Source organism: Leptosomus discolor, chromosome 5 (genome assembly GCF_034619465.1).
Source record: "Leptosomus discolor isolate bLepDis1 chromosome 5, bLepDis1.hap2, whole genome shotgun sequence".
Classification (NCBI taxonomy): Eukaryota; Metazoa; Chordata; class Aves; order Leptosomiformes; family Leptosomidae; genus Leptosomus; species Leptosomus discolor.
Window position 1 is genome coordinate 68,470,519 of NC_141395.1, and position 11,284 is coordinate 68,481,802.

Here is an 11,284-nt window from a genome sequence, read left to right on the forward strand (position 1 = left end):
AGAAGTCCTTGATTATCTATAGTGCATGAGCAGAAAATCTGAAATGAAATATTTCCAGAACAAGAAACTAAATGCAATTCAGTGCAAAGGCAAAATACAGATATATGTAAAACAAATGCATGTTCTAAACAAGTTCTTTCTGATCTATAGCTGTTTTCAGTGGCTTGAGACTGTTTCACAGTCTGATTTAATTTACCGGCTATGAAGCTGCTCTTGAGAAGAGTAAGTGAAGAGTGAAGGATAACTAAACTGGTTATCTTTACAGAACAGCAATTAAAAGCTTATGTGAATTTTGCCTAAAGAGAGAATAACTCCTTTCATTGAAAGTTTTTTTGAATCTAGTATAAAATAAAATCACCCTTACATATTAAGGACTTGTCTTTGCTGCGGAAATAACAGATGTATTACTCTTGATTTGAATTCCACTGACAAACAAAGCACTTCCATTCAATGTGAAAATATTCTTGCATACAAGTTAACTGGCCCATTGGGATGTACAGGCTACAGCTCAAGTTAGCAGGGTTGCTGAATGCTGCTAATCCTTTCGCTACTTACAGTGTCTTGTCTCAGCTGTTGTGTCTTTTGCTCCAGCTAAGCTAACTTAAGAGGCATTAAATTCAAATATAATGGTCCTGGATTTACTAGGGGGAGAGGTGGGGAGAGGTGGAGAAAAGAGATGAGGTTCCCTGGTTTGACACTTGCTTTCATCAGAGGAGCTGCTGGCACTCACTGAAGTATGTCCTGTCTCCTCTTTATGTCATAACTTTGTCAATAAATCCACTTAATTTTTCCAAACTGCTCTCCAGGCTCCTCTGGTGTGTTGTCTGGGGTTTCATTCGGTTGCTCACATGCAGACATCAGGGATTTGAGATGTGCAGGGTATTGGAGACACCCGCAGGGCCACGGATACGACTAGAAGACAGGCAGATATAACCCAGAGCCCATGAGACATGCTCTTTGGGGCAGCAGCTGGAGGTGAGGCGGTGTACCCTCAGGGCATCTCAAATGGCGCCTGGTGCCTATGTTTGAGCAACTGAATCAAGTCCTTCATCTCTGTTGATGATAATGGGAGCTTAGATGCTTCAATTTAGACATCCAGACATTTTGATCAGCATCTGATTCCTACCCTGATGGAGGTATCTTTTTCAACTGCCTTAGCAAGATTTGCTGGAGCCCATTTCTCAAATCTCTAAGATGTCTGAACAGATGGGTTAGCATTTTTAAAGACAGACTATGATAAGAATCACAGTGATAATCTAATTTTATTTTACCATGTTGTAATATTAGAGAATTTTGATTATTTGAAGTATTAAATGCCATGAACTGCTGAGGCTGTCCAAGCAGATCACCTGAATAATGCAGGTGATGGGTTAGCAGCTGCTGCAGCACCTGGCAGCCACTGCTGTGGAGAGGTCTGAATGCTCACAAGCTGTTATAAGAAATGTCAGTTATTCTTCTACGTGACCTATATCCCACAACATCCACAAACACAATAATTATTCCTATTGCCTCCAAAATTTGCACAACTGCTCAGCTCCATCGTAGGGGCAAGGTTTCTTGTGCAGATGTTGGTGGCCATGTCTGGCTGTGGTGTTTTCAGACGTTATTGTCCTCAGTCTGGCCCATCTTCTGGGGCTGATATCCCTGTACCTGCAGAGGATAAGGTATGCTTGGACCTTAACTCCTTCAGGACACAGTTTGGTCTTAGCTCTAATCTGGTTTCCAAATTACTTTTGTTTTGAAGTAACTTTGCAACCATCAGGACTTGTCTATACAGGCCCCAGAAGGATTTGGCTTGGTCCACTTCTTTTTAAGCTTCAAGGAAATGTGACACATTTAAGGTTCATGGGAAATCACAAAGGTTTGCATGAAATTTGTGTTCAAGCACAACACACAGGTGTCCGAAACCCACAAAAGACCATGAGTGGCCTCTAAGTGGTGAACCACATTTTCCCTGGAAATGCCCCAGAACAACAGCTATGGAAGTCCCCGAGGACAAGAGTCAGTAACACCTGCCAAATGACAGCAGACACAAGCTTGCAGACAACTCAGCAGACACAGGAGTTTAACGATTCACTGATGATTTGCAAATGCAGGATGAATTCACTGCAAGTCTGTTTCCAGGCTTTTGTAGTTCAAATGAAACATTTCACACGTCTCTAGGAATTGCCCATCCTGATGAAAAAAGAGTGAGGCATTTGGAAGTCGGTATAAAGAATGTGATAAACTTCAATTAAAATAAAATAACAGGAAAGATAAAACCAGGGGTTTTTTTTTTGCTTGTCTTAAAAGGAGTTCAGAAATCATATTCCGCTGGGTTGTAGAGAGAGATTAAATAGCTTTTTGGAGCTATTTAACTGTTAATTGTTAAGTGTGTGGACATTAGTGAGAATTATTTCTGTTGTGGAATGGTGGCAGAATGTGATGTATATGGCAGAAAAGAGCACAAAGTAAAAGATCAATTTTTTTTTTGAGGAAGAAAAACCACAAATTCTTAGGCGGACACATGGTAGATCTAATGGAGGAAGAGAATTCCTGGAAATTACAGGAAATTACAAAAAACAGAAAACTGAACTGCATTTCCTCACTTACTTTTGATTTTTGAGCTTGCACCAAAAAAGCCATGGAGATGTCCTGGTTTGGGCTAAATCAGAACTAATTCTGGTTTAGTGCTTTAACTTTTCAGTTAAGTCTCCTCTAACTACCAGCACTTTCTGAAACAGCAGCATGCTTTTCCAGACAGTGACTGCTCCTAGCAATGATAAGGCCTGGTGTTTATAGTTCGTACCAAGGAATGGGATGCAGAGAGGCCCTTGCTTATACTTGTTCTTATGGCGACCAAGGTCACTGCTAAATCTTGTACTCCATGTTGGGGTGCTAGGACTGAAAAGGGTCGCACCTACAGGGAGGAGCGAACTGGACAGGTGACCCAAACCTGACCAACAGAGTATTCCATCCCATAGACGTCATATTCAGTACAAAGCTAAGAGATCACGAGGGTCTCGCCCCTTCGCTCTTCTTCGATGGCCGACATCTGAGGAGGACTGATCCGTGCATCCCTGAATCCAGTGCCTGAGTCCAGCTCCTGTATCCCATCCCTGTCTGCTGCCGAGTCCAGCCTGGGACTGCCCCAGTGCCAGCCCTGCGGTGTGGTGGTGACGTATTGTCATCAGGGTGGGGGGTAGTTGGGTTCGGTATTGGTTTTGTATATATTTGTACATACTGTATATATTTCATTTTTTTTCCTTATTTTTGTTATTATCTTTTCTTTTATTGTTATTGTTCCATTAAAGCTGTTTTAGTTTTCTTTTCCAAACCGTAAAGTCTCTCTCCCTTGTTCTCTCTCCTTTTCCCTTTTGGGAGGGGAGAGGGGTTAGTAGAGAGCGTCTGTCATTCGTTAGTGGCCGGCCCAGCCTCAAACCGTGACAGGAGACTACAGCGAAACTTAAAGATGCAGAGGGAAATGAAAATGAAAAGATGCTGGTACCTTTTGAAATCCATGCAAACTGAAGCAGGTTTTGTTCTCCAAGGAAAGACTTAGAAATAAAGGTCTGTATGGACACACTTAGTTATCATCTAATGTCCGATTACGGATTAAAGGACGCTTAGAAGCCCCATACCATTGCTAACAGTAGCAAATTCTCATTGAGCTCAAGGGGTAAAGATCTCTGAATCTCAAACTAAATGCCCTGGGCTCTATTCCCATTTTTTCTTTGCTGACAGTGTCTCATTTATGAAAAAGGGGCCATTTTCAATTCTTTCACGAACTGAGTGATACTGAATTGCTCAGAAGAAACTCTCTTCAGCCCTTTTTGTTTAGAAAGGCAGTGATCAGCATGCTATAGGCTCTCGATGTGCACTAAAAAGAAAAGAATATGAGGGCTTCTTTTGGACAGAAGAGTGTGGATGTCATCCATCAAAAAATTAGTTAACCACTAATTATTTATAAAACGTTTAAGTAATAATTATTTAACTGGTAGACAGCAGCAGAACTATGCAGCCTAGAGCTGATTGTGACACCCAAGAAGATAAATGAGCTACAATATTTAGATTAAACAAAAAAAGGACCATTATAATAATGTACACAATGAGCAAAGTACCACATTTTCTAGTTAATGCCAAAACCAAGTTTCACAACTGTTTGTGGAACATTAAAAATATAATTTAGCATATCCGAATAAATTATTTTCCACTATGTAGTAAAAACAGAGAAATACATGGCATAGATTATAGGTCCAAATGCTTGAATATTCTTGGAGTGGAGGCTGCCTGGCAACTTTTGTACCAGCTGGAAGAGTGAGCACCCAGCTGGCTTGGCAGTAACCACCATATCGTGCCTTGGCTGGCAGATGGCCATGTGACACCCTTCAAGGGTCTGTGTTCCTCCTGTCTGCATGTCTGCAGTACCAACAGCCCAAGATCACATTTAGGAGGAGTAGGCAGATCATTGCCAGCAGTGTCAATCACATTGGCACATGACAGCATGGTGTGAAAGATGTGAGGGACTGACATTCCTGAAATAGGATGAATGACAGATCTAGTGGAAGCTTGAGAGCAGGTTTTTGGTGTGCTTCAGCATTGAAATTTCCATCCTGGGATTGTGAAGGGGTAATAAGAATTCAAGGGCTGGTGCCACTGTGAGGAAAGGGGAAAACGTAAAAATTCATTTAAATTTTGCAAGTCCTTGTTCACATGAATGTAGGATGCAAACAAAGGAAACATAATGATTTATGTGTTTTTAATGCCTTCAGTCTAAGCATTATGGGACTATTAACGCATCGGAAGTAAGTTCCCCACAGTCAGGTACTAATGTTGTCAAGTTACAGAAATGCAGTAGAGATCTAATTGGAACAAACTTAATTTTGGGAGGTATGAAGGCTGTACCCAGCTTCAGGTCAAGGAGGGAAGGCAGCTACACCAATAAACAGTCTAATTGCCTTCTGTGATTTCTTCTAGTGGAGGAAGGGCAAGTCCCATATTAGGAAAATAGGCACCTCCAGCAGTCCCATGTCCTTCAGATGCTTAGGTGTAAATAGAAAAATGACCCAAAATGGGTCATCCTTTGCTAGACACTGAAGGATCAACGGGGAGATCACCAACAAGACACAAATCTCTATGAAATGAAATGTTATTTGTTCTATGTCTCAAGGAGTTCCTGCTTTTTTTTGTTCTTCTTTGTGTTCCTACAACAAACACAGGAGTTGCCTCCCTAAGGCTGAACACTATCTTCCCAGGAGATGAAAACAAATGCAGTCACAGTGATCCAGGCTTGGGTTTAATCCCTTCCCTGATTTCCCAGCACACTTGTTCTGCCACCACTCTGGTAACCATCTCCTTCCAGCTCCTCCCCATGCAGCACATCCAGCAGTGCTGAGAGGTGAGAGGCTTTTCATGGGTGCTGGTGGGAGCTGGTGGAAAAGTGAACAAACGTGTAGTCAATGTGGATTTGACTACAGTAGGGTGGTGGCAGGAGATCCCCACATGTCCCTTTTCACACAGGCTGTGGCACGGTCTCTTCCAAGCAGCCCCATCTGCTGTCTGTGCTGTTTCAGGGGAAACCACAGACCACCGAAAGGCAGAGGTCTGCAGCAAAGCTCTTCTTGAGAAAGTTTCTGTGGTTTGGTTGCTGGTGTGGGTGCTTTGATCTTCAGGGAGGGTGTCATCAGAGCTCATAACATCCTTCTCCTCCCACAAACCCTGAACTGATGACTGAGGTATGGATGGTTGTACAGTAATAGTACCAGAGCCTCGTCTACTCTATGGCAGAGAAAGCACTGAAGTCAGTGAAACTCTCCTTATTCATATGAGTGAAAGACTGGTTTAATAGCTTCAGGCCAGGATGAAACATTATGTTATCTATTCTGAATACCTGCATAGTCCAAAACATAACATTTCATCTACTAATTCCCTCAGTAGGGAGATTTTGTTCTTCTCTGTTTATATGTGAGTATGTCCAGCCCAAAATTGAGAGGTTGGATTCATTAAATTGGCAATAAAATACTTTCTCAAGGATGAGTAAGCAATACCTTCACACAGACTGAAATTCTATTTTTAAATTGGACCCACAAATTTATTTCCTTTTGACTTTCAATGAGATTTAAGTATGTGTCTTTTTGAAAACATATCTTTGGCTTTTAAATCATTAAAAGCTGAGAATTGTAACCCATCTGATGGGGAATCTGATTCTCAAAGTCTTTGATTTACAGATGTTCACATTAACCAAATATTTCTCACTTATGTAAGATTTTCCTTGCAGAATGTTTTCGAAATTGTCGTGCAGAATGAACAAATACATCAGGTCCTTTACATAGTCAGGAAGACTAACATAGGCTTTAGTTCTGCTAAACATATTATGGGACCCTGGGAAATTATGGGCTAACCATCAGGGGACAGTTTTGTAGCACTAAAACCGCATGACCTTGCTAGCCCAGGACTTTGCTTGTGGCAGAATACCACCAAGAGTCGTGGATTTGGTAGCGTATGTACTGCTGCAAGCTATGGTATCCAAATGGCTTTTGGACCACAGCTGGTTCATGCCCTGCCGTTAGGCATGTAGTTGTGTGCTTTGCAGCAAACAAGTCTGCTCAGGGGCCTAAAGTTATGATTAGTGAGTGTAGAAAAATGGTTATTAACTCCCTTTTTAAAGTAACGCATAGAGTTGCACTGACTTTGTACTAGTGAAGTATCCCTGACTTAACTGGAAGCAGTCCTGCTTTACCTCTGTGTGATCACAGAATTAGGTTTTATCCTTGTATGAGTGCTATATCTTAATATCCACCACATGGATCTGTTGTGCTTTCCCATGTTAGCTCAGGCGTATCACATCATGCTCATAACGAAGTCAATGGGAGAGTTGCCTTGGGAAAAAAAAAAAAGAAAAGGATTGGGCACTGTGTAAAATAAACAGAAATGTAAGCTTCTTTAACTCCCACTGCATTGCATCATAATTAAAATATTTTCTTTTAAAATTGGAAGTTGTAGCAGTTACAAATACCTTTCATCTGAGGTTCAGTGGTAAGCTTCTCCTCTCATGTTACTTCTGAATTATAGAGGCATAAAAGAAGAATTAGGCCTTGATATCCCAGTACTTAAAGGGCGCCTGAAGGAAAGATGGGGAGGGACTCTTTATCAGGGAGTGTAGTGGTAGCATGGGGGATAATGATTTCAAAGTGAAAGGGGGTAGATTTAGATATCAGGAAGAAGTTCTTCACTGTGACGGTGAGATGCTGGAAGAGGTTCCCCAGAGAGGCTGTGGCTGCCCCCTCCCTGGCAGTGTTCAAGGCCAGGTTGGATGGGGCTTGGAGCAACCTGGTCTAGTGGAAGGTGTCCCTGACCATGCCAGGCAGTTGGAAGTAGATGACCTTTAAAGTTCCTTCCAACCCAAACCATCTTATGATTCTATGATATTTAAATCCTCTATGAAGCCAGAAATGTAAAAAATTTGATCTTTTCTGGGTAATGTTGAAGTCTAGAGGGACTGATGCGTTATTTTCTTCTCCACTTCTATAACCAAGTCACTCTATCCATGTTACTTCTACATATTTATTAAACTGTTTTTCTCAAATTGAAGATTATGAGCCCCAGTGAGACCTGCAAGGGTCTGGCAGAGGTTGTGGGGAGCAGTCAGGAGCATCCCCATCCCTTCATGGTTGTCAATGAGAAAAGTCTGTAATTACAGGTGAGTGTCTGCAAAGGTCAGGGAACTGCTGCCTGCATTAATTGTTAGTTTTCCCCTGTTTCTTCAACACCGGGGGAAGTCAGCGTGAACACTTTCAGTCAGTGATGATTGCCTGTTCTCACTTTCCACCTGGACAGATCAGTGCCACTGTTGATCCAAGAGCAGAAGAAAGGCAGATAAACTGGAGGGGATTCAGACGTGCACCTGGAAGAGTTTTCTATGTAGCAAAACGAATTAGGCCCTAAAGCCAACAGATTTCTGAAAGCTTTTAACTGGTGGTGCTCCAGCCAGCAGTTATCTGTGCGTTTTCAGTCATCTAAATGCCCTTGAAGGCGTTGCCTCAGGCTCAGGGCATGGTGGTCCTGTTTAAATAAGAATTTGGCAAGCCATGAAGGCCATGCTGCTCTGAACACTAACTGAAAACTATCTGTCACAAATGCTTTAGAAGTAGGGGATGAAGTCTTACAGCTAAGCCCAAGTGTTGTCTTTTTTTGCTTTGCAGAATTTCATCAGTAAAACAGTTGATTTCTTTACATGGATTGATTATTTAGGAATTTGTACTCCCCCGGCTCCCCCTGCTTGACAGGTTGAATGAATCCTGGTACAAAGATCCTTATCCAGTATTATCTGCCTGTCAAATAAATAGCTTGATTAAAGCAGTATTATTTTCAATTCCCTTTCCATAGGCAGCTGACAATTTGCTGTCCATGTTCTCTTTTTGCTCTGGAGCCATCTCATTTATGGCTACATTCTGCTGCACTGCTCACAGGCCAGGCTAATTGTTTCTATAGACAGCACACTCTACTTCCACTCCTTACAAGATTTTGAAACAGCAAAATAAAATTAACAAATGGCAAAATACTTGGTGATATTAATGTTTGAAGAAGTACTTATTCATGTTAAAATTTATGAACATTTATCTGATTCATAAATTTGTCTAATGTGTGCTCGTGGGATGCCATGCTCACAAGTAAATATAATGTCTTGTTTATATTGTAACAAAAATGCTAGGATGCTTCTTTCATTGCATGACAATCTCAATTTACATTTCTGCTGAGAATGTTGTAACATTTTGTATGTGGATAGGAACTTCTAACATAAATATCTAATGTGGCTTTAATGCATTGATATACTACAATAACAAGATCAAAAAAGTTTGTACCATAATTTGAGCATCATTGCTTAAAATACAGTCTACTGATTTAGTCATATTTGCAGCATGAACAGTTTTTTGAAAGGTAGGCGTATGTGTGCTTGACGTATCCATATTACAGAAAACATACAGCAAATCATTTTTTTTTCAAAATATGTAGAGATAAAATTATTTAGATTTGTTGCTAAGCAAAATTTTATTAATGACTTGTTTCCTTTCACACAGTCACAGGAAAACTAACAGTCCCTAAAAAAAAAAATCTGTTTCTCTTCTGATTTTTAAGCCTCATTCAAATAAAGGCTAAAAATGAGCTATCAAAGCAACCCAGAGATAGCCTTATTCCTGCACCTAATCTATAGCATGGTTTCATGACATTGGTGCCAGCACGTTTGTAAAACAAAAATTCCCACCCAAAACAGAAAAGAGACAGAACTGTGACTGCCAGGAGAATGTAAGCTTTGACTAATATGGTCTGTGCTCAGCTGAATTTGGGTAGGCTAGAAGTGTTTCATTCCAATTTGAGCCATAAATATGTGCCTCGTATTTGACTGGAGCATGGAGAAATTTACGGATCCATGAAGAGCTAGAGCTGCCCTGTAGTTCTGGTGCTCCAAGGTCTTCAGCTAAAAAGCAACCACTGAAATTACTGATGCCTTCTGAAATAAATTCAGTGACTGTGGTACAGGTTTAAGCATCCATTTCCATTGAATGGTATCTGGTGGACATGGGCTGAAATCTTTAGTATGTCCAATTATCGCAACACTGACATGTATGATCAGCACAATGGAATACAGGAATATCAGATGTTAGGCTGTTCCTGTGGCTTAAGCAGAAGCATCTTTCTTATTAGCACTCCCAGAGATGCAAATCATTTAAAGGAAAAGGAGCATGGTAAAGCATTAGATGAACCAGGTAGCCTGGTCTTCTCACTGTTTGTATGTGTTGGTTTTGGCTGGAGTAGTTAATTTTCTTCATAGTAGCTGGTATGGGGCTCTGTTTTGGATTTGTGCTGAAAACAGCGTTGATAACACAGGGATGTTTAGTTAGGGCTGAGCAGCGCTTACACAGAGTCAAGGCCTTTTCTGCCTCTCACACCACTCCACCAGCGAGGAGGCTGGGGGTGCACAAGGAAATGGAGTGGGAAACAGCTGGGACAGCTGACCCCAGCTGATCAAAGGGATGTCCCATATCGTATGACATTGTGCTTAGCAAATGAAGCTGGGTGAAGAAGAAGGAAGGGGGGGATGTTCAGAGTGACAGTGTTTGTCTTCCCAACTAAGTATTCCACGTGATGGAGCCCTGCTTTCCTGGACATGGCTGAACACCTGCCTGCTGATGCGAAGCAGTGAATGAATTCCTTATTTTACTTCTCTTGTATGTACAGCTTTTGCTTCACCTATTAAACTTCTTTGTTTCAACCCATGAGTTTTCTCACTTTTACCCTTTCGATTCTCTTCTCCACCCCAGAGAAGGGGAGTGTGCAAGTGGTTGTGTGGTGCTTAGTTGCTGGCTGGGGTTAAACCACAGCACAGCATTGTCTGGATGCATGCAGAAGTGGGCATGACACCAGCCTAAGGACAGGTTACCCACATTTCCTCCGCCTGCCAAGGAGCTTTAGGACCTGTCATGTCTTAGCCACAAAATCAGCCCTACAAGACGGATGCTGAATATACATTCAAGAGGTCATATGTTCTCACAGAATTGAGTAAATTGAGTACGTGGGTGATCTCTGAGGTCCTTGAGTTTACCTGTTGCCTTTACAGGTGACTGGGGAGCAATCCGGTGGAAGAGGGGCTGACCCAGTCATTTGTGGTACTTCATGGCTCCTTCAAAGACATAAACTAGCTTTTACCTGGGCTTTGTTTTTTGTTTTGCTTGAAAGGTGCCAGAGAGATGACCTTTTGGGCTGTGAATCTCCCAAAGTTGCTTTGTTCCCTCCATATAAAATTTCTCCTGAATGCAGCACCATTCCCTATTTTTACAGTTTTTCTTCCTGTTTCAAGTCCCATTGTAAATAATCTGATCACAGAGATCACCATTTAACCACTTGTCAGAACACAGATTCGAGCATGTTGGCAAACCATAGATAGTAGGGGACAGCCTAGTTAAGGGATATATTGTATGTGGTCTGTGGTGCAGACTGCCTGTTATGAGTCTTCTGTCCAGCCTGTAATTCTGCGAGTGTATTATATTAGAACTAGTGAGATAAAGCATGAAAGCAAAGATCATTTGGCAGTAACATGGGAATTTACCTTTATAAGACTAGGCTGCATGTACATGTATATATGCTTATACATGCACATGTATATATTAATTTACATATACATACATATTAATAAACATAAACTTGTGTGTGTGTTTATGTTCTGCCCAAGTAAGTTGAAGAAGATTGTCAATACAGGCAGAAAGAAAAATAACAGGGAAGAGACAAGATTATCATCAAGGCCTTTGAC